Source organism: Delphinapterus leucas, chromosome 16 (genome assembly GCF_059928025.1).
Source record: "Delphinapterus leucas isolate spDelLeu-1000000601 "Yukka" chromosome 16, BTC_Dleu_Yukka2, whole genome shotgun sequence".
In the NCBI taxonomy this organism is placed as follows: Eukaryota; Metazoa; Chordata; class Mammalia; order Artiodactyla; family Monodontidae; genus Delphinapterus; species Delphinapterus leucas.
The window spans coordinates 62,509,029-62,532,794 of record NC_143144.1 but is presented as its reverse complement, the minus strand read 5'-3'; the positions used below and the strand labels follow the sequence as shown (position 1 = coordinate 62,532,794).

At 40.6% G+C, this 23,766-nt stretch overlaps 1 protein-coding gene across 4 annotated transcripts in view; it reads left to right on the top strand.

The window, feature by feature from the left end:
* Window positions 1-18,080: 18,080 nt before the first annotated feature.
* COL17A1 (collagen type XVII alpha 1 chain) overlaps window positions 18,081-23,766 on the top strand; it is a 55,105-nt gene continuing 49,419 nt past the window's right edge. For 2 of the 4 annotated variants that reach the window (XM_089898116.1, XM_089898113.1), the window contains exon 1: window positions 18,199-18,576. The gene's annotated coding sequence lies outside the window, so the exon portion shown is untranslated. Of the gene's footprint in view, window positions 18,160-18,197; window positions 18,577-23,766 lie in introns of those variants that run through there. The other 2 variants (XM_089898114.1, XM_089898115.1) reach the window with 2 other exon arrangements.

Sequence of the window (23,766 nt, the reverse complement as noted above, 5' to 3'; positions counted from 1 at the left end):
TTGTTATGTAGATAATTTGCTATGAATTGTCTCTCCTCAAAATTCAGATGTTGAAACCTAGCCCCTAATACCTGAGAATGTGATAGTATTTGGGGATATGGCCTTATAAGAAACAATTAAGTTTAAATGAGGCTGTTAGGTGAGCCCTAATCCAATCTGACTGGTGCCCCTATAGGAAGAGGAGATTAGGACACACAGGGAGACCAGGGATGCACATGCACAGAGAGGGCCACGCAAAGACAGCAAGAAGATAGCCATCTGCGAGCAAAGGAGAGTGGCCTCAGGATAAGCCAAACCTGCCAACACCTTGGTCTTGGACTTCTAGCCTCCAGAATTGTGAGACAATTAATCTGTGTTGTTTAAGCTGTTAAAAAACAAAACAAAATTACACTGAGTAAATTTGAAGATCTAATTGGTTTTATTCAATGATGAATCAGGCAGCATCCCATCCAGTAAACAGAAAGTTTCTCCTGGGGGTTGTACAAAATGGAAGATTTTTATAGGCAGAAGGAGGGTAGGGTAAGTACGTTATTAGCTTGGAAAAAAATAAATTGTTCCAGGCGGGGTCATTTCCTATTGGGGGGAAAATGGCCAGGGTCTCATCATGCAGATTACCTCACTAGGGTTGATAAGGACATTTCAGATTGCATGTTTAAAGGTCACGTTCCTGGGAGACGTGGAAACTGCAGTAAGTCTTGTTTTGCTGTTGTGGGGGCAGATGACTCCGTTTGGGGCTTGTTACATCTTTTTAACAAATCCCCCTTTTGATAAACTCTCAGCCCAACTGAGAGGCATGATCAAAATTTAAGGAATTAGCACCACTCTTGGCTACCACTCTGTAGTTCTTGCAGCTTTGTTGATCTTGGGCGTGGTATCCAGAGGACATGATATTTCATTTAATCCCTGTGACATTCATGGGTCACAATCTCAGGTTTATAATCCTCAAACTGGTCATTCTCTCATTCCTTTTAAATTTTTTTAAAACATCTTTATTGGAGTATAATTGCTTTACAATGGTGTGTTAGTTTCTGCTGTATAACAAAGTGAGTCAGCTATACATACACATATATCCCCATATCTCCTCCCTCTTGCATCTCCCTCCTACCCTCCCTATCCCACCCCTCTAGGTGGTCACAAAGCACTGAGCTGATCTCCCTGTGCTATGTGGCTGCTTCCCACTAGCTATCTATTTTACATTTGGTGGTGTATATATGTCCATGCCACTCTCTCACTTCATCCCAGCTTACCCTTCTCCCTCCCCGTGTCCTCAAGTCCATTCTCCACGTCTGTGTCTTTATTCCTGTCTTGCCCCTAGGTTCTTTAGAACCTTTTTTTATTTTTTAGATTCCATATGTATGTGTTAGCATACAGTATTTGTTTTTCTCTTTCTGACTTACTTCACTCTGTATGACAGACTCTAGGTCCATCTACCTCACTACAAATAACTCAATTTCATTTCTTTTTATGGCTAATATTCCATTGTATATATATGCCACGTCTTCTTTATCCATTCATCTGTTGATAGACACTTAGGTTGCTTCCATGTCCTGGCTATTGTAGATAGAGCTGCAATGAACATTGTGGTACATGACTCTTTTTGAATTATGGTTTTCAATGGGTATATACCCAGTAGTGGGATTGCTGGGTCGTATGGTAGTTCTATTTTTAGTTTTTTAAGGAACCTCCATACTGTTCTCCACAGTGGCTGTATCAATTTACATTCCCACCAACAGTGCAAGAGGGTTCCCTTTTCTCCACACCCTCTCCAGCATTTATTGTTTGTAGATTTTTTGATGATGGCCATTCTGACTGGTGTGAGGTGATACCTCAGTAGTTTTGATTTGCATTTCTCTAATGATTAGTGACACTGAGCATTCTTTCATGTTTGTTGGCCATCTGTATATCTTCTTTGGAGAAATATCTATGTAGGTCTTCTGCCCATTTTTGGATTGGGTTGTTTGTTTTTTTGATACTGAGTGCTTGTAAATTTTAGAGATTAATCCTTTGTCAGTTGCTTCGTTTGCAAATATTTTCTCCCATTCTGAGTGTTATCTTTTCGTCTTATTTATGGTTTCCTTTGCTGTGCAAAAGCTTTTAAGTTTCATTAGGTCCCATTTGTTTATTTTTGTTTTTATTTCCATTCCTCTAGGAGGTAGGTCAAAAAGGATCTTGCTGTGATTTATGTCATAGAGTGTTCTGCCTATGTTTTCCTCTAAGAGTTTTACAGTGTCTGGCCTTACATTTAAGTCTTTAATCCATTTTGAGTTTATTTTTGTGTATGGTGTTAGGGAGTGTTCTAATTTCATTCTTTTACATGTAGCTGTACAGTTTTCCCAGAACCACTTATTGAAGAGGCTATCTTTTCTCCATTATGTATTCTTGCCTTCTTTATCAAAAATAAGGTGGCCGTGTGTGTATGGGTTTATCTCTGGGCTTTCTATCCTGTTCCATTGATCTATATTTCTGTTTTTGTGCCAGTACCATATTGTCTTGATTATTGTAGCTTTGTAGTATAGTCTGAAATCAGGGAGCCTGATTCCTCCAGCTCCGGTTTTCTTTCTCAAGATTGCTTTGGCTATTTGGGGTCTTTTGTGTTTCCATACAAATTGTGAAATTTTTTGTTCTAGTTCTGTGAAAAATGCCATTGGTAGTTTGACAGGGATTGCATTGAATCTGTAGATTGCTTTGGGTAGTATAGTCATTTTCACAATGTTGATTCTTCCAATCCAAGATCATGGTATATCTCTCCATCTGTTTGTATCATCTTTAATTTCTTTCACCAATGTCTTATAGTTTTCTGCATACAGGACTTTTTTCTCCTTAGGTAGGTTTATTCCTAGGTATTTTATTCTTTTCATTGCAATGGTAAATGAGAGTGTTTCCTTAATTTCTCTTTCAGATTTTTCATCATTAGTGTATAGGAATGCAAGAGATTTCTGTGCATTAATTTTGTATCCTGCAACTTTACCAGATTCATTGATTAGCTCTAGTAGTTTTCTGGTAGCATCTTTAGGATTTTCTATGTATAGTATCATGTCATCTGCAAACAGTGACAGTTTTACTTCTTCTTTTCCAATTCGGACTCCTTTTATTTCTTTTTCTTCTCTGATTGCTGTGGCTAAAACTTCCAAAACTATGTTGAATAATAGTGATGAGAGTGGGCAACCTTGTCTTGTTCCTGATCTTAGTGGAAATGGTTGCAGTTTTTCACCATTGAGAACAATATTGGCTGTGGGTTTGTCATATATGGCCTTTATTATGTTGAGGTAAGTTCCCTCTATGCCTACTTTCTGGAGGATTTTTATCATAAGTGGGTGTTGAATTTTGTCGAAAGCTTTTTCTGCATCTATTGAGATGATCATATTGTTTTTTCCTTCAATTTGTTAATATGGTGTATCACATTGATTGATTTGCATATATTGAAGAATCCTTGCATTCCTAGGATAAACCCCACTTGATCGTGGTGTATGATCCTTTTAATGTGCTGTTGGAATCTGTTTGCTAGTATTTTGTTGAGGATTTTTGCATCTATGTTCATCAGTGATGTTGGCCTGTAGTTTTCTTTCTTTGTAACTTCTTTGGTTTTGGTATCAGGGTGATGGTGAGCTCGTAGAATGAGTTTGCAAGTGTTCCTCCCTCTGCTACATTTTGGAAGAGTTTGAGAAGGATAGGTGTTAGCTCTTCTCTGAATGTTTGATAGAATTCACCTGTGAAGCCATCTGGTCCTGGGCTTTTATTTGTTGGAAGATTTTTAATCAGTCTCAATTTCAGTTGTGATCTGTCTGTTTATATTTTCTATTTCTTCCTGGTTCAGTCTTGGAAGGTTGTGCATTTCTAAGAATTTGTCCATTTCTTCCAGGTTGTCCATTTTATTGGCATATAGTTGCTTGTAGTAATCTCATGATCTTTTGTATTTCTGCAGTGTCAGTTGTTACTTCTCCTTTTTTATTTCTAATTCTATTGATTTGAGTCTTCTCCCTTTTTTTCTTGATGAGTCTGGCTAATGGTTTATCAGTTTTGTTTATTTTCTCAAAGAACCAGCTTTTAGTTTTATTGATCTTTGCTATCATTTCCTTCATTTCTTTTTCATTTATTTCTGATCTGGTCTTTATGATTTCTTGCCTTCTGCTAACTTTGGGGTTTTTTTGTTCTTCTTTCTCTAATTGCTTTAGGTGTAAGGTTAGGTTGTTTATTTGAGATGTTTTTTATTTCTTGAGGTAGGACTGTATTGCTATAAACTTCCCTCTTAGAACTGCTTTTGCTGCATCCCATAGGTTTTGGGTCATCGTGTTTTCATTGACATTTGTTTCTAGGTATTTTTTGATTTCCTCTTTGATTTCTTCAGTGATCTCTTGGTTATTTAGTAGCATATTGTTCAGCCTCCATGTGTTTGTATTTTTAAAGGTTTTTTCCTGTAATTGATATCTAGTCTCATAGCATTGTGGTAGGAAAATATACTTGATACGATTTCAATTTTCTTAAATTTACCAAGGCTTGATTTGTGACCCAAGATATGATCTATCCTGGAGAATGGTCCATGAGCACTTGAGAAGAAAGTGTATTCTGTTGTTTTTTGATGGAATGTCCTATAAGTATCAGTTAAGTCCATCTTGTTTAATGTGTCATTTAAAGCTTGTGTTTCTTTATTTATTTTCCTTTTAGATGATCTGTCCAGTGGTGAAAGTGGGGTGTTAAAGTCCCCTACTATGATTGTGTTACTGTTGATTTCCCATTTTATGGCTCTTACCATTTGCCTTATGTACTGACATGCTCCTATGTTGGGTGCATAAACATTTACAATTGTTATATCTTCTTGGATTGACCCCTTGATCATTCTGTACTGTCCTTCTTTGTATCTTGTAATAGTCTTTATTTTAAAGTTTATTTTGTCTGATATGAGAATTGCTACTCCAGCTTTCTTTTGATTTCCATTTGCATGGAATGTCTTTTTCCATCCCATCACTTTCAGTCTCTATGTGTCCCTAGGTCTGAAGTGAGTCTCTTGTAGACAGCATATATACAGGTCTTGTTTTTGTATCCATTTAGCTACTCTGTGTCTTTTGGTTGGAGCATTTAATCCATTTACATTTAAGGTAGTTATTGATATGTGTGTTCCTATTACCATTTTCTTAATTGTTTTGGGTTTGGTATTGTAGGTCTTTTCCTTCTCTTGTGTTTCCTGCCTAGAGAAGTTCCTTTAGCATTTGTTGTAAAGCTGGTTTGGTGGTGCTGAATTCTTTAGCTTTTGCTTGTCTGTAAAGATTTTAATTTCTCTGTCAAATCTGAATGAGATCCTTGCTGGGTAGAGTAATTTTGGTTGTAGGTTTTTCCCTTTCATCACTAAATATGTCCTGCCACTCCCTTCTGGCTTGCAGAGTTTGTGCTGAAAGATCAGCTGTTAACCTTATGGGGATTCCCTTGTATGTTATTTGTTGTTTTTCTCTTGCTGCTTTTTAATATTTTTCTTTGTATTTAATTTTTGATTGTTTGATTAATATGTGTCTTGGCGTATTTCTCCTTGGATTTATCCTGTATGGGACTCTCTGTGCTTCCTGGACTTGATTAACTACTTCCTTTCCCATATTAGGGAATTTTTCAACTATAATCTCTTCAAATATTTTCTCAGTCCCTTTCTTTTTCTCTTCTTCTTCTGGAACCCCTATAATTCGAATGTTGGTGTGTTTAATGTTGTCCCAGAGGTCTCTGTGACTGTCCTCAATTCTTTTCATTCTTTTTTCTTTATTCTGCTCTGCAGTAGTTATTTCTATTTTATCTTCCAGGTCACTTATCCATTCTTCTGCTTCAGTTATTCTGCTATTGATTCCTTCTAGAGAATTTTTAATTTCACTTATTGTGTTCATCACTGTTTGTTTGCTCTTTAGTTCTTTTAGTCCTTGTTAAACGTTTCTTGTATTTTCTCCATTCTATTTCCAAGATTTTGGATCATCTTTACTGTCATTACTCTGAATTCTTTTTCAAGTAGACTGCCTATCTCCTCTTCATTTGTTTGGTCTGGTGGGTTTTTACCTTGCTCGTTCATCTGCTGAGTGTTTCTCTGTCTTCTCATTTTGCTTAATTTACCGTGTTTGGGGTCTCCTTTTCTCACGCTGCAAGTTCGTAGTTCCTGTTGTTTTTGGTGTCTGCCCCCAGTGGGTAAGGTTGGTTCAGTGGGTTGTGTAGGCTTCATGGTGGAGGGGACCAGTGCCTGTGTTCTGGTGGTTGAGGCTGGATCTTGTCTTTCTGGTGGGCAGGACCAGTCTGGTGGTGTGTTTTGGGGTGTCTGTGACCTTATTATGACTTTAGGCAGCCTCTCTGCTAATGGGTGGCATTGTTTTCCTGTCTTGCTAGTTGTTTGGCATAGGGTGTCCAGCACTGGGGCTTGCTGGTCATTGAGTGGAGCTGGGTGTTAGCGTTGAGATGGAGGTCTCTGGGAGAGCTTTCACCACTTGATATTATGTAAAGCCAGAGGTCTCTGGTGGACCAATGTCCTGAACTCAGCTCTCCCACCTCAGAGGCACAGGCCTGACACCTGGCCGGAGCACAAAGACCCTGTCAGCCACACGGCTCAGAAGAAAAGGGAGGAAAAAAGAAAGAAAGAAAAATAAAATAAAGTAAATTAAAGTTATTAAAATAAAAAATAATTATTAAAAAAATTTTTTAAATGGACAGACATAACCCTAGGACAAATGGTAAAAGCAAAGCTATACAGACAAAATCACACAAAGAAGCATAAACATACACACAAAAAGAGGGAAAGGAAAAAAATATATATATCATTGCTCCCAAAGTCTACCACCTCAATTTTGGGATGATTCGTTGTCTATTCAGGTATTCCACAGACGCAGGGTACATCAAGTTGATTGTGGAGATTTAATCCGCTGCTCCTGAGGCTGCTGGGAGAAATTTCCCTTTCTCTTCTTTGTTTGCACAGCTCCTGGGTGTCAGCTTTGGATTTGATCCCACCTCTGCGTGTAGGTCACCTGAGGGCGTCTGTTCCTGCCCAGACAGGACGGGTTGAAGGAGCGGCTGATTCAGAGGCTCTGGCTCACTCAGGCGGGGGGGGGGGGGGGGGGGGGAGGGAGGGGTACGGATGCGGGGGGAGCCTGCAGCGGCAGAGGCCAGTGTGACGTTGCACCAGCCTGAGGCGTGCCGTGCGTTCTCCCGGGGAAGTTGTCCCTGGATCATGGGACCCTGGCATTGGCGGGCTGCGCAGGATCCCAGGAGGGGAGGTGTGGGCAGTGACCTGTGCTTGCACACAGGCTTCTTGGTGCCGGCAGCAGCAGCTTAGCGTTTCATGCCCGTCTCTGGGGTCCGCGCTGGTAGCCGCGGCTCGTGCCCGTCTCTGGAGCTCGTTTAGGCGGTGCTTTGAATCCCCTCTCCTCGGGCACCCCAAAACAATGGTCTCTTGCCTCTTCGGCAGTTCCAGACTTTTTCCTGGACTCCCTCCCAGCTAGCTGTGGCTCACTAGCCCCCTTCAGGCTGTGTTCAGACCACCAACCCCAGTCCTCTCCCTGGGGTCTGACCTCCGAAGCCCGAGCCTTAGCTCCCAGCCCCCTCCTGCCCTGGCGGGTGAGCAGACAAGTGTCTCAGGCTGATGAGTGCTGGTCGGCACCGATCCTCTGTGAGGGAATCTCTCTGCTTGCCCTCTGCACCCCTATTGCTGCGCACTCCTCCATGGCTCTGACGCTTCCCCCCTGCCACCCCCCCCACCGTCTCCACCAGTGAAGGGGCTTCCTAATGTGTGGAAGCCTTTCCTCCTTCACAGCCCTCTCCCAGAGGTGCAGGGCCTGTCCCTATTCTTTTGTTTCTGTTTTTCCTTTTTTCTTTTGCCCTACCCAGGTACGTGGGGAGTTTATTGCCTTTTGGGAAGTCTGAAGTCTTCTGCTAGCTTTCAGTAGGTGTTCTGTAGGAGTTATTCCATATGCAGATGTATTTCTGATGTATTTGTGGGGAGGAAGGTGATCTCCATGTCTTACTCTTCTGCCATCTTGAAGGTCTCCTTATTCCTTTTTTTGATGTTCCAGCCTTAGGGAGATCATTTGCTTGGCAGTTAGTGGCTGGAAACATGTATTTAAAGCTTTTGAGAGGATACAATGCACCAGGGAGATTTTTATAATAACTATAAGCAGATCAGTTCCCAATATTTGAAGGGCACTTGGGAGCCATGGTCCCCAAGACCAAAACCAATCAGAATCAAATAAGTCAAAAAAAGACCCCATCAAAGGATTTATCTTCAAAAGCCAAGTGGCTCACTCAGTGACCTTATGTTTCTGAGTTTCAACTTCCCCAAAAGTGTTAATCCAGGTGCAGCAGGTAGTGTTGGCCACAGCCCAGACACCTCCTTAATCAGTTAAAAGATAATCAAGGAGTATTCTATTAATAAGAACAACCTTGGTCAGAGAGTCCAAAGACTTTTGCTGGGCAGGTAATGGCTTAGCAATAGAATCTGCATTATCATCAAGGGTTAAGGAGAAGTTTCAGGAAGATGGAGGGAGGAGAGAAATAGGTGATGGAGATTAAGAGGTACAAAGTAAATGAATCACAAGTATGAAATGCACAGTGTGGGGGATACAGTCAATAACTACATAGTACATTTGTATAGTGACATTGTAGCTAGACTTACGGTGATCATTTTGAAATGCATAGAAATATTGAATCACTATGTTGTGTACTAGGAACTAACATAATCAATCATATTTCAAAGCAAACTCATAAAAAGAGATCAGATTTGTAGTTACTAGAGGCGAGCAGTGGGAGAAGGGGGAAATGAATGAAGGCAGTCAAAAGGTATAAACTTTCAGTTAAAAATAAGTACTACAGATGTAATGTACAGCAAGATAAATATAATTAACCCTGCTGTATGTTACATATGAAAATTGTTGAGAGTAAATCCTAGGAGTTCTCATCACAAGGAAAAAATATTTTCTTCTATTTCTTTAATTTTATAGCTATATGAGATGATGGATGTTTATAGCTTTTATTTTATTTTATATGTTTAATTTTATAGCTATTTGAGATGATGGATGTTTACTTTATAGCTTTTATTTTACTTTATTTTATATGTTTTATTTTATAGCTATATGAGATGATGGATGTTTACTAAAGTTAGTGTGGTAGTCATTTCATGCTGTATGAAGGTCAAGTCATTATGCTATACATGTTTTTTTTTAATTGGAGTGATAAATTGATTTGATTTACAGTGTTGTGTTAGTTTCTGCTGTACAGCGAAGTGAATCAGTTACATGTATACATATATCCCCTCCCTCTTGGACCTCCCTGACCCTCCCCCCATCCCACCCATCTAGGTCTTCACAAAGCACCGAGCTGAGCTCCCTGTGCTATACAGCAGGTTCTCACTAGCTATCTATTTTACACATGGTAGTGTATTTATGTCAAATCTATACAGTGCTGTGTGTCAATTATATCTCAATAGGACTAAAGAAAAAAGAGGTTAAGGAGAGGTTTCTGAGCATAGTCTCATTCACATCTACTCCTAATCAGGGAACTAGGGCTCTGCTAAAGGCAGTGAACCATGAATCATGAAAAAAACTCCTGGTCAGTCCTTTCCAGAATAGTTAGGGACATGGTTAGGTAACACAGGAAGCATTGTTCACCTGTGCACCAGCCATCTAGGCACTCATAGGTCCAAGGAGAATCATAACCACCCCAGAAGAAGATAAATCCTGTTGGGGCACGAACTACTTCCACTAAGGCGGCACTGTTAATGGATTCATTTGTAAGAATTGTTGCATGTGCCCATTCAAGCCAGGGGTCAGTGAAGTTTCTCTTAGCCTGAAATAAAAGTTGCTCTAAATTCCAGGGATTACTCCCCTTATCAATGACCTGGGAGATACAGATGAGGGTGTATGCCAGAGTAAAGGAAAGGTCAATGCCAGAGTAAAGGAAAGATAAGAAAGGGTTTCGTGTTTAGTTAAAGTAGGTCTTGATCCATCATTTTGGGTGGAAGCAGTCTACCTCAATGGCAGCTCCTCTTCTTCCTCGTCAATTAGATTTGAAGGTCTCTAGCCTTTGTACAGAACCAGATGTCAGCTGTAGCCCTTTCATGTGTGTGATGTGTGTCTGAGGCTCAAGTCCTGAAGTTCGGCTGCCGTCTGGGTAGTGAGGAGGACCTGGTACAGTCCCTCTCAAGGAGATTGAAGGGCCATCTTTTGTTGTGTGATTTCAAAGCAGAAGGGTGGGAGAAAATGTGAAACATTTCTTGTGGCCGTATATTTGAGGAAACTAGAAGAATTCAGGATTCAGTCTAGTTTACATTTATATAACAAAACCTCAAAGATAATTAACAAGGCTAGAATCTAATATCTATAAAGGTATAAACATAATTCTTCTCCATTTTTTCCCAAACATAATCTCAGTAAAACTAATTTGTTTATATTAAATTTGGCCTGGTTGTTTATATAGGTGCTGCAAGGGAAGACTACAACCCAACCAGAAAACGTACATGCAACAACAAGAACATATTGATAACCCATACTAAACGACAATTGGACAAAGTCCAGGTACAGACACGCAAAGGGCCCAGAGGAGGAGTTCTGAGGCCTCTGGAGACAAAAAAAAAATTTTTCCTATAGTGGGTTAAGAAATTTGCAAACAAAAAATGGGGTTTGCCAGAGAGCCGGGAAGAACCAAGCCACCATCTTGTTTTTCCCATAGCCTGTCTCTTCCTTTTTTTTCTTTCTTGAATTTTATTTTATTTATTTTTGTATACAGCAGGTTCTTATAAGTTATCCATTTTATACATATTAGTGCATATATGTCAACCCCAATCTCTCAATTCATCACACCACCGCCCTCCCCAACTGCTTTACCCGCTTGGTGTCCATAAGTTTGTTCTCTACATCTGTGCCTCTATTTCTGCCCTGCAAACCGGTTCATCTGTACCATTTTCCTAGGTTCCACATATATGTGTTAATATATGATATTTGTTTTTCTTTTTCTGACTTACTTCACTCTGTATGACAGTCTCTAGATCCATCCACGTCTCTACAAATGTCCCAATTTTGTTCCTTTTAATGGCTGAGTAATATTCCATTGTATATATGTACCACATCTTCTTTACCCGTTCGTCTGTCGATGGGCATTTAGGTTGCTTCCATGACCTGGCTATTGTAAATAGTGCTGCAATGAACATTGGGGTGCATGACTCTTTTTGAATTATGGTTTTCTCTGGGTATATGCCCAGTAGTGGGATTGCTGGGTCATATGGTAGTTCTATTTTTAGTTTTTTAAGGAACCTCCATACTGTTCTCCATAGTGGCTGTATCAATTTACATTCCCACCAACAGTGCAAGAGGGTTCCCTTTTCTCCACACCCTCTCCAGCATTTGTTGTTTGTAGATTTTCTGATGATGCCCATTCTAACTGGTGTGAGGTGGTACCTCATTGTAGTTTTGATTTGCATTTCCTTCATAATTAGTGATGTTGAGCAGCTTTTCATGTGCCTCTTGGCCATCTGTATGTCTTCTTTGGAGAAGTGTCTATTTAGGTCTTCTGCCCATTTTTGCTTTGGGTTGTTTGTTTTTTCAATATTGAGCTGCATGAGCTGTTTATATATTTTGGAGATTAATTTACAGCCATTGTTTACCCATCATAATGTCTCTGATTCAGGATCAGATTGTTGCCATGTTACAAGGACATCAGAATGTCAAAGTCGGGTGATGAGGGGTCATTTTTTGCAGAAGCAGAATGGGCTTCATCCACATGTGCCACAGTCTTTACAGATTCTATTGCTCCTGCTCTTGCGTGAAAGTCAGCCAGGGCATTTCCCTGATACTCATGTTCAGTCCTTTTACTGTGAGCCTCCATTTTGATAACAGACAACATTTTATAGCAGGACACATCAGACTTCCAGGAATTTTACATAATTTCTGGAACACTTATAACATCTATCTATGCAGACGAAACATGAACAAGGCTTAATGTTACTTCCTATTTAGCAATACTTCCCATGTAATTTAATGTATCAAGTAAGCCTAATTAGTCTAAGAAATATTTTGGAATGTTCCAGGGGCCCTCTGGAAAAATCCCAAAGTTTTTTCCAGGTCAAAAGACTTCATTTTTGGAACTTGATTTTGGAAGGTTTGTTGAAGATATCAAAAGGTTTGGACACTTAACTAAACAGGATCACAGATCAGTATGAAAAAATACTTAATTATCTAGTTAGCAAATGAAAGAAAAGTTCTAGTTTTACATAAATATACTATGATGTCAAATCTTAATTTTGAAAACCCTTATAGTAACAATGGGATTTTAGTCAGCTTGATTACACAAGGTAAAATTCTTTTTTTTCCTCTTTCTTTCTGTATACATTTAGTCTGTCCTTCATTTTCTTCCCTTCCATTCTGAAATAAGCAGAAATTCTAGTTTAGACAAAATTATTCTCATTTCCTTTAACAAAAATCCATCTTCAGTCTTCATACTTTTCTTAGCCAAAAACACACAAGTACTTTCTTTGCATATGGAGATGTTTCATTTTTTGTTTTCAGTAGCTTTAATTACATTAGTATTCTAAACCTTTAGAAACTTTATTTCTAGTGAAAATTTAAGAAGTAAACAATCGTAGACTGTCTCTTATACTAGTGTTCTTTAGTTTGACAAATTCGTGAATACATTTCATTATTTCTAGAAACATGTGCTTCTTCACAGTACAATCTTTCAATGTGACAAAAGACATGTTTTCTAAGAGAACCAAATTTATCTTTAGTTTCTCTAAAAAGAAGCCTAAAATAGATAAACCTATGTTCAATAATTAATGTTTCAGTTTTTTTTTTAATTTGGACTCTATTCAATGAATTCCCATCATTTACCTTAATTTAGCAAAACTCTAAGGTTTCAAATTACCAAAAACGTTTTAGTTGCTAGTTTTAAGTACATATACCATAAAATATAATTGTTGTTAAAAAGTTTATCTGTAAACTCTTATCCAATTACATCTATCTAAATCATATGTTCCTATAAGTGGTTTATATTATCTACAAAAACTTCATCATACCTATTTTTCTAGCTGACAAATTTGTAAATCAAGGTAGAATAAAAGTGTTATATTTAATGCTGGTAACTCTAAAGACATGTCTGTTTTAATTAAACCAACCAACAAACTAGATTTTATTTATAAAAGATTAACCTTAGATCACGTGAACTTAAAAAAAAATTGGGTTAGTCTCTATATTCTGAGAGTTGTGGAATACCCAACCCTTAATTTATATAAGCACTTGACTTTTAACCCAATTAAATACAACTCTTTTACAAATTAAGTTTAGCAACACCAACCAGAGGTAAAAAAAATCACACATCTACAACATACATATATAGATACACATAGATGCAAATAGAAATCTTATAGCTACTCATATTTGTGGAGAAGACACTTAATTTTTTTTTTAATCTGCCCAATTTCTTCCTCCTTTTTTTCTGATGAGAAACATTTGCATTTCAAAGAATGGCTCTTAGGTCCTAGAGAAAATGAGGGTAGAAAAGGCACAGAGAAGGTGTCCAGGTTTTCTCCAAGATGGAGTTTGGGGATTATATTTGCAGGACAATTCTGTTTCTAATATCCCAATATTTACAACTATTTTGAGATGAATAGAGGAGGTTTGGGGGTTGACAAAAAAGAACTGATGCACCGACCCACCTATTGTTGGAATGTCTCCTTCCCTCTGGATACATTTAGCTAAGGGGAGAACCCTAAAAAAAAAACTCCTAGCAGACCCTGAATAACAGCTTCCAATTTGGCCACATTTCTGATCATAAAGTTATTAAATCCTTTCAAATATCTTGTCAGGTTTCAATTGGAACAAACTGAATATTTCTGGCAGTATTGAACAACCCAATAAATTTTAACTTTAGTTTCCCCTTGGCTGCTTGAGGGAGTAATATAGCAGTTTACCAGAAAAGCCCTCAGAATTTCATCAACTCTGGGAGGGACCTATACCGGGGCACTTAAGTTGATGTTGAAGAATTTGCGAGGGCCTTTGAGGAGAATCTTTTTTCCAGTGTTTCTTTCAGTTGATTACAATTGAGGCATCAACTTCTGGGCCAGTGTTTTGATGACCGCCTAGAAGGGTGTAATGGGGGACGCCTAGGTGTTGTTTTAAATACCTTTAGTGTCTTTAATTTTTCATTAGCCTTTACAACCAATCTTTTTTTTTTTTTTTTAGTTCATTTAATACATGCGCCATGGCTAAAGTGTGTGTGCGTGTGTGCATGCGCATGTGTGTTTCTCATGGGAGATGAGGCTGTTTGAGACTATTAGCACATTACTTTGAACACATTACTTTGTACAAAAATGATCCCATCTGTGGGAGATTCTGACAGAGAAGTGACTTAGAGGGAAAGTAACAACATGGTAGCGGAAAAAAAATGCAAAAGATGGTGGCACAGGGACTTATGTTCCTGATGAGAAATACATTGAAGAATCAAGAGGCATAGTAATGAGGCAGGGTGATGTCATGAGGAGGCAACAGGACATTCTGCAGTCCAAGGCTGGCATCCCTGATCAGACACTTTACAGCTGACTGAAATCAGAACCAGTTGCCAAATGTATCTGAGCCCGTTTCCTTATATGTAAAGTGAAGGTGATATCACCAAAGTAAAGCATTGCTGCAAAGGTGACAGAGACTCTGCACTTTCTAGGTACTTAATAAATACTGTTTGATGATGGTGATTAGTAATTCTCAGTTTCCTCTGATTGACTGTAAGTTCCGTGAATGGAAGAAACGCATTGATTTCCCTGCTGTATCGAGAGCATCTAGCACAGAGCAGGACGCATATTAAGAATCTCGTAGCTATTTGGTATATAATGCATGAGTGAACAAATAATTGGGACAGAAGTAGACAACAGCAAAAACTAATGGGGTTAGGGAAGACATGCTGTGGCAGCATCTCCAGGTGAATAAGAACATGGCCTTTGGAAAGACAACTGGCTTTGAATATCAGCAGTGCCTCTTAACAGGCTACAGGCTTTCATGAGGATCATAATCCCTCCCTAAATGGGTTGTGGTGATGAAATGAAGAGCTGTATGTAAAGGGCCCTGCGCTGGGCAAGGGCAGAGTGCACACGCGAGCACTGACTGTACAACCAATCTTTTAATGAAACTATTTTGAAATTTCAAAAACTTTTGGAGCCTTCATCATGCTAATTAAAATAGGTATTCAATTCTGTTTGATTTAGGAGCTCTTGCTTTTAAGTGCACTCTTTAAATGATCTTATCTCTTTGGAATTTTCCTCATAATGACTGTTGTAATTCTAGATTGTTTTTAATAAAATCTTGCCATCTTGTTAGAGATCTTCAACTTCCAGGACTATAGTTTTTAAACACAAAGTAAGCAAGTATGCCAGAAGGTGACACACACAACTCTTTGGATATAAAGAATCCCATTTCTTTACCTAGGCCTTTGGGTTTCTTAGAGTCATACTAATAATCTGGGGAGTGGAGAAAGAACTGAACCTGCAGGTCCCAAAAAATGGGGACTGCAGAATGATTCTAAATAAATGGGGGAAGTAGAGCTGCCACCAACAGTTCCCAACATGGAATCTGGGGATCCTGGGACAAACCCCACAGGGGTTTCTTTTGGTTTTCCAGGTACGTACTTAGCAATAGCCTTTAGCTGCACAAAACAAGACAAACACCTTAATGTATTAGCAGTAAGTAAGAGATGTTACTGTGTCCTGGCCAGAAGATGGCCCTGTGCACACCCCACCAATTCCCATGGAACCTTGGATTGGGGAAAGGATTGGACCAGCAAACCCCAAAAAGTGGGGACTGTAGTCTAATTCCACACCTATGGAGAGCTCCAGCTGCCCGCAACAGCTCCCAACATGAAACCTGGGGAAAGATTCCAAACAAACAGAGAACTGCAGACCAAACTATCAGCAGTGTCCAATGTGGAATCCAGGGACAGAGCTAAGGGCTGGGTTTTTCACCTGGGGAATTGTGGTCTGAAAAGTTAGGGGCTGGGCTGTAGGCAGAAGCACCCGCCAGCTCAGTTGGGCTCTGGGTAGAATCATCTACAAGCTCAAGCTGACCTGTCCTGTAGAGGAAAGTCAATTAGGTTGGGAGCTTGAGTGCAGAAAAAGCAGAGCTAACCAGAGAGGACCTCGCCAACCTCCCTCAGAAACAGTGAGAAAGGCAGTGAACTCAAAATGGTTCACGGGGTACCATGCCTAAATGTTCTGAAAGCCATCAGAAGTTCACTTTGGATCCCAGTACTGCCACCAATCTGTTAAAAAACAAAATTTGACCAAGTAAATTTGAAGATCTAATTGGCTTTGTTCAAGGATTCATGAATCAGTCAGTATCCTGTCCAATAAATAGAAGGGCTCTCCAGGGGGTTGTACAAAATGGCAGGTTTTTAGGCAGAAGGAGGGTTGGGCAAGGATGTTATTAGCAAAAGACAAGAAAGAATTGTTTCAGGCCAGGTCATCATTTTGTGGGGGAAGGGAACAGCAGGGGTCTTATCATGCAGATTACCTCACTAAGTGCTGATCAGGAAATTTCGGATTGTCTACTTAAAGGTTCCATTCCTGGGAGAGGTTGGAATTGCAATTAAGTCTTGCTTTGCTCTTGTGGGGGCAAATGACTCCATTTGGACTTGTTATTTCTGGCTTTTAACAAAACCAGTAGTATTTTGTTACAGCAGCCCTAGCAGACTAATACATGTAAGGTCTATCTTCCTCCACTAGACTCTGAACTCCATAAGGACTGAGAATATGTCTATATTTCACCACCAAATTCTCAGTTCAATGTCTGGCTCCAAGCAGGAGGCAATAAGCCAATATATCTTTGTTTAATTCATGAGCTAATGAGTAAGTGAATAAATGAGGCAGGGTTATGTTCATTTCATGCTGAAAGCTCTCCCTCTTCAGATCCTTCAATGCTCTTCTGTGAGATTAACAGCAGACATGTTGAGTAAATATTTATTTAGGGAAGGCAGGAACATCCCAGAAAACAAGAACCCAATAAGTGTCACATTCCAGACCATTGAAAGGGGTCTGAAATGAGTGACTTCAATGCAGAAATATTGGGAGCTTAGGAGTGAGAATCCCACAAGGGGTGCTTAGTTGTCTGCTACCCTCCCATGCAGTGTGAGTACCCACAATAGCACAGTGTAGACATGCATGGGCACTATGCTACAGGAATTCCTCAGCTCCCCTCCAGGATCTTGGAATAATGCCTCAGAACAGGGAATCCAAACCTGGCATTGGGTCCCAAGAAGATGCTATGGTTCCAAAGAACCACCTGGGTGAGTTCTAGGGTCAGACTTCCCATATTCCCAACACCAAGAGTCTCAAATTACTCTTTTTATTGGGGGGGGTGCTATGGAGGGATGTGGACCATATTTAAAGTCTTTATTGAATTTGTTACAATATTGCTTCTGTTTTATGTTTTGTTCTTTTGGCCCAGAGGCATGTGGAATCTTAGCTCCCCAACCAGGGATCGAACCTGCACCCCCTGCGTTGCAAGGTGAAGTCTTAACCACTGGACTGCCAGGGAAGTCCCTCAAGTTAGTGTTCAGGGGTCCCAGAAAGCAAGATGCTATCCAGGTGCTCATGAGAACTTTCTAGATTGGCACAAATTGGCCCTCTTAGAAAAGTCTAATGGCCCCATGAAATGTACCTGGAGTCACAGGGCCTCTGGGAGTCCACACATGTCTTTGCATGTGTAGAGACTATGTGGGTGCTGAATTGAGGGGCAAGAACGTCCTTAACCCTCCCCAACAGTACCTCTCTCCATTACTAGGTGGCTAAATGCCTAAAATCCTGTCACTCACATCACTCCTTAGACTCAGCATTACTATACCTGGTTACTTTTAAAAAATGAACCCTATGCCACCAATTGCTCTATATTTTCAGTCATTAATGTCTTACTCTGAATTCGTTCACCCACTGTTTCCTCCAGGTGAGATTGACATGGGGTGGGTCAGAATGGGGGAAAGAGGGAAAAGGTATGTATAGGGGAAACAGGTCTTGAATATAAATCCTGTCAACTTCACAGTTTTTCTAGGGCTCAGGCTCAGACCTTGACCACAGGCCCCTACATGCCTGGCTACACCATGAGTCACGCACATGGGGATTTTGATTATTCCCATGGCAGCGCGCGAGGAGAATACCGGGTTGTGGCAGCTCTCTGGCTGTAGAAGGTAAGGAGGAGCAATAAAATGTCGTTTCCTTATTCTGAACAGTTGCTCCCTCTTCCCCATGGCCCATAAATGATTGATCCACCTAAACTGGAGAAGGTTTCTGCCTCCTGTAAAGTTTGATCCTGGAGGCAGATTTTTTTTAATCCGGCAAGTGTCAGATAATTGGAAGGGTGGAGTCACACTGTAAATGCCGACACACCTTTGTCAGGACTTGTTTGGAAGCAAAGAACTGAAAGAAACAAGGGCAAGAGAAGAAGTGAACATTTTTGAAAGATCACTCAGCTCTAACACACCTTGAATGGGCCTGGATAAAAAAAAGTGGGAACAGCAAACGTCTAGAAGAAAACGTCAGGGGAAGAAGGAGAGAGGGGGTATTTACTCAAAGTTGTTTCTGATTCCTTCAACACCTCAAACTAGGTAAGTAATAGGAATTTGACCGTTTTCTCTTCTTGTGAGATTTTAATTTGAGGTTTGCCACTGAGAACTTCAGCGTTTGTCAGAGAATCTGAGATGACATTATTTAGTTTCCAGTGTTCTGGTTGAAGTGATTAATTGATCATAAATGATTACTTTGGCTTATGTGTTCTATTTTTAGGGTAGGTCTTTTAAAGGAACAACAAGAAAGTGTTGTCAGTGGGAAAGAGAATAAAAAGGCCAGTTAAGATAAAGTGAGCTCCAGTGGCCAGATTTCTTTGGTATTGTTTTCAGTAGTGTAAAAAGACTTATGTTAAATTGTTTTATTTAAAATATGATGAGTTTATAATTCCTTCTCTCTCAATCAGTTTCTCTCTCCCCACCCTCCTCTACTTCCCCTCTCTCCTCTTGACAGCAAGAGGACAGCTCAGAGGTGAAGTTAAAGTGTAGGTGAGTTGAGGCTTCTAGAAGTAGCCCCTGAGAACTAAGAACCAAAGTGTTGCCTGGGTGTCTGTGCTGGCAGGTTCTGATAAAGCTCAAGGGGTGGGTGGACACTGCTGTGTATCACGCTTGACAATTACTGCCCCTAATCTAAAGTAAAGTGGAATATCTGAAATGATATAATTAATCCAGAATCTTCCTGGAGGCAAACTTGGAACAAGAAAAAAAAAAAATCTGTCTTACTTTTACTGGCCAATTTGGGCCAAAAGGAATTCATTTTGGGGTGAGAATTACCAGTTGAGGTATCTCACTGGACCACATTAACTACTAACTGACAAATTACCACTTTACTTTTTGAAGTGTAGGCAAGTGAGGCTCTGGCACCTCACTTCTTTTGAGAAGCGGTCAATTAGTAGCCTTAAGAGTTGGATTTGTTCTGTCCATAAAAGGTAGTGAGCGAGACTTTTAAAAGAAATTTATTTGGAAAGGAGAATTGTTTCTTCTTACACCCACATGCTTTCTCTTAGAGCTAAGGCACAGATCAAAGTCAGAACTAAACGAAAGCACATGTCCAGCCCCCCAGGGAGCCCTTCCGAGAGTCAGAGGGGGCTTGCTTTACTCTCAGCCCCTTCAAAACACTCACACAAATCTGATCAGAGTTGACATGGGGGCAGTTAAAGCAAGGAGTCCTGCTTCAAGCTTGGATAGAAACCCAGATTGGTGAAACCGATTTGACCTAAGGACTAACCACATTCTTAAATTATGCCTGACCGAAAGAAGTTTGCATCTGTCTGGTTTGGCTCATTTGCCATTGTTAGCGGCGGCAGGATTTAACCAAACATGGCTCGAAACAAGCGGCATGATCACAAAGCCAGGGCCCAAGCTCCCTCACCCCTGGGTTATGAAAATGGAGGATGCCAAATGCAGCAAGCTGGAGACCCATTGCTGGGGAGCCATGAGGGTGGGGTGGCGTGGAGTCAGAAGCCTCTGAAACAGTTAACTCTAGGGCATGGGTATTCATACCCCCTGCAAACTGCTTGCCCCTTCTCTGTTAACAGAGCAATAGCTAGTGGGTGGTTTTCCCACACTTTGGTTATTCCGTTGTTTTGTTTTACAATGTAAAGTATGCAGAGATTGGAAAGTAGAAAAACACTTAGCTTCTCTATTCCCTTCTTTGTGTCAAAGACCAAGTGTTTCATGAGTTGTTATAATAAGTTCAGTGAGGTGGTTTTCTGTTGGTATCAGCGGTTTGTGCCTGGGTTACACCCCATCTTCATCGGAATAGTTTCAGGTGGATGTGACATCATTTAAATGAAGGGGAAAGGAAAAAAACCTCATACAAGTAGAAAAAGGATTTTGCATTGTGTTTTCTTACATAAGAAAATGACACAGGATCATTTTTACATCTTCAAAAGAACATTAAGTATTGAAATAGCCCCTTAGAACTATGGATGGAAATTAACATAATTTTGGAATTAAGAACTTGAATGACCTGCTTATCCTTGGTTCTAGTTAAGTGGCTCAGACATCCAAGAAGTTTAAAATTATGCTACTTGACTGTGCTTCCATTAAGTAGTGCTTTTGGAGGAAGGTGTACGGATGAGCACTGCTGGGAGAGGCAGGCTCAGACACGTGCCTGGGCATGTAACTTTCCTTTCCCTTAAGTTACACTTTTTAAAACTACCGGCACTTAAAATATTTAAAAAGGAAGTCCTGTGGGAAAACTATAGGCCCCATGGGATGATCCCTGTCCAGATTTGTGCCTCAACCCATCATTTTCCTTTGATAACTCACAGAAAGCTTCCCATTACCTTTGGTTTAAAGGAATCCACCTCCCAAAACATCTCTGCCATTTCAGACTATCAATCTGGGAAAGAGCTTTGGCAAAGTCAGCAGAGCTCCGTCCTGTGTACTTCAGGCCCGAGAGATCATTGTGTTAAGGCCATGGGATGCAGCCATTTAGGGGCTGCAGGCTGAGAGAGAGGCAAGAACCAATCTACCTGCACCCACCTAGGGGGCCTTCTATCCCAGAGCACCAGTCAGTGGAGAGCCCCCAGGCCCTGGAGGGGGGCATCTGATTTCTTAGCAGGCTGTCTCCTCACGGCCTCTGGAAGTTAGGGAACTCTTGGCTTTTTGCTGCAGATCTTAAGGCTTCATCATTGGGACCTAAGAAAAAGATGGGGGATACCTAGAAATGTCTGTTATATCTCGGGGTACAGAAAGAGCAAGAAAACACTTGCCAGTTTTGCTGCCTAGACGCTGAGACTCTTAACAAATGGAGTGGAGCTATCATCAGTCTGCCTTGATGGCTACAAGTGGAAACAACCCAGCCAAACTGAAATTTATAGCTGCCGGCAGCAACTTTCATTAAAGGATCATAGTAAGCAATAACTTGTGGGAAGTTAAAGTTTCCATGGATTGTTATAAACAGTTCCTTTCAGGATAATATTTCATATCAATTCAGGTGCCATCCTAGGTGGCTCCCCACCAGCAGCCAGGGGCATTTGAACGTTTGATCTCCAAAATACCTCCTGCTTCACAGCTAATGACCAGTTGGGGGAAAATAAAAAAAGGAGGAGGGATTTCAGAGGTACCAAAGGCAATTCATGCTTCAACAAAGGATTTCAGAGAGGGTGTCACGTTGTAGGTAGGTTGGTGTGACATAAGTCATACAGGTAATAGCTGGAATGCAGACAGTCACAGGCTAGGTTTGGCCCTCTAATGAGGTTGGACTCCATTGTTAAATTGCTTATGGAGCCCCTGCTCTTTGGCTCTGGGAAACATACCTGCAAAGAACTGTGTCTTCTCAGATGCAGCCAGGAGTTTTTCCGTGATGCCTCATTCCTTGCTGCATTTAAAAAACTCTGATGGGCAAAAAGTTGGCACATTCGATCAGGCCCAGACGCTAAGTGTGTGGATCTTGGTGAATTTCCCTGGGTAGTTGACCAGTTGGTCTTGTGTGGTCTTGATTTTCAGTGGGACAGTCACTCGGGGCTGCACTAGGACTTCTGTTGGCCCTAGATAATTTTGCCTTTGTGGATGTCCTGCCTCCAGGAAAAAAACAAGCAACAACAACAACAAACAAACAAAAAAAACCTGCATTGAAAGAATATAATCCAGGTTGGATTGTGTTCATTTTTCCTTTCGATTATAAAAAAGTTCAAACATTTTTGTGGGCCCCTGAAAGTATGATGGGGCTAGGCACTGTGCCCATTGCACCTAATGGATAAGTAGACCCTAAAGTCACCAGGCAGGAGAAAAAGACTAAAAGCGTTCAAGAAAGGGTTGTCCTGGGCAGAAGTAGCTTGCTCCAGAATTCTAGAATCCAATTTGAACTGCATCCAACAAATAAACGAGGAGGAAGGGAAGGTTGGGGGGCTGGGAGGAGAGAACCACAGGGAAAGCCAGATTTCAAGTCCCTGCAGAGCCTGAGACTGGGAACTACAGCCAAATGCACCCAGTTGGTCAGGGATCCTTGCCATGGTCTCCTGTGTGTTCAAGCCTGAATCACGCTCCTCCCCCACCCCCCCAGCCCGGCCCCACCCCTTAAGTCAGCCTTGCCTTATCTCATCTAGGCTTCAGGACACAGCGGACAAGATCTCAATGATTTTTCTACTCAGAACACAGAGTAAGAGTGAAGGGAGAACATAGATGACATGTACAAATATTTTCCTATGTATTTCAATAGATTTTACACTGATTTTCTTCATGTTTTCACTACTTATGTCTGTAAATAAGCATAGTAGGGCTGGTGTGTTATGAAGAGAAAGTTTCATGTTGTAAGAAGTGTAAAGTTCCACACAAGTATGACCATTATGATTTTTATCTTGATTTGAATCCATCAAACATCATTCTCACATCCGAACTCTAAATAATGACGCATGAATGTCTTGTATTCGTAGAGCTCCATATAGAACACTGAACATTATGGGATACATCAAAATGAATTTTTTGAAAGCACCATGTGCTTTGACAGATATCCTTCAGCTATGTGTTACTTGGGCAAAAAGCGGAAGTTTTATAGTCAGGGCACCAGATCTTCTATGTAAGACCTTTAACATTCAGCAGGGGGCAGCCTGCTCAATTAGACCTTAAAAAAAAAAAGATCCCAATACAAAAGAATAGGATCCAAGGTGGAACTATTAAATTACTATCTCACTGATACAAGAAGTGGGAATGACTCATTAAAAAATAAACACACGGGGCTTCCCTGGTGGCGCAGTGGTTGAGAGTCTGCCTGCCGATGCAGGGGACACGGGTTTGTGCCCCAGTCCGGGAAGATCCCACATGCCGCGGAGCGGCTGGGTCCGTGAGCCATGGCCGCTGAGCCTGCGCGTCCAGAGCCTGTGCTCCGCAACGAGAGAGGCTACAACAGTGAGAGGCCCGCGTACCGCAAAAAAAAAAAAAAAAATATATATATATATATATACACACACACACACACACACACGAAAGAATTATGCTTTGAATTCTAGGAATCAAGTTTTGAATTCAAGTTTGAATTCTAGGAATCAAATCACTATTATTCAACATAGTTTTGGAAGTCCTAGCCGTGGCAATCAGAGAAGAAAAAGATAAAAGGAATCCAAATCAGAAAAGAAGAAGTAAAGCTGTCACTGTTTGCAGATGACATGATACTATACATAGAGAATCCTAAAGATGCCACCAGAAAACTACTAGAGCTCATCAGTGAATTTGGTAAAGTTGCAGGATACAAAATTAATGCACAGGGCTTCCCTGGTGGCGCAGTGG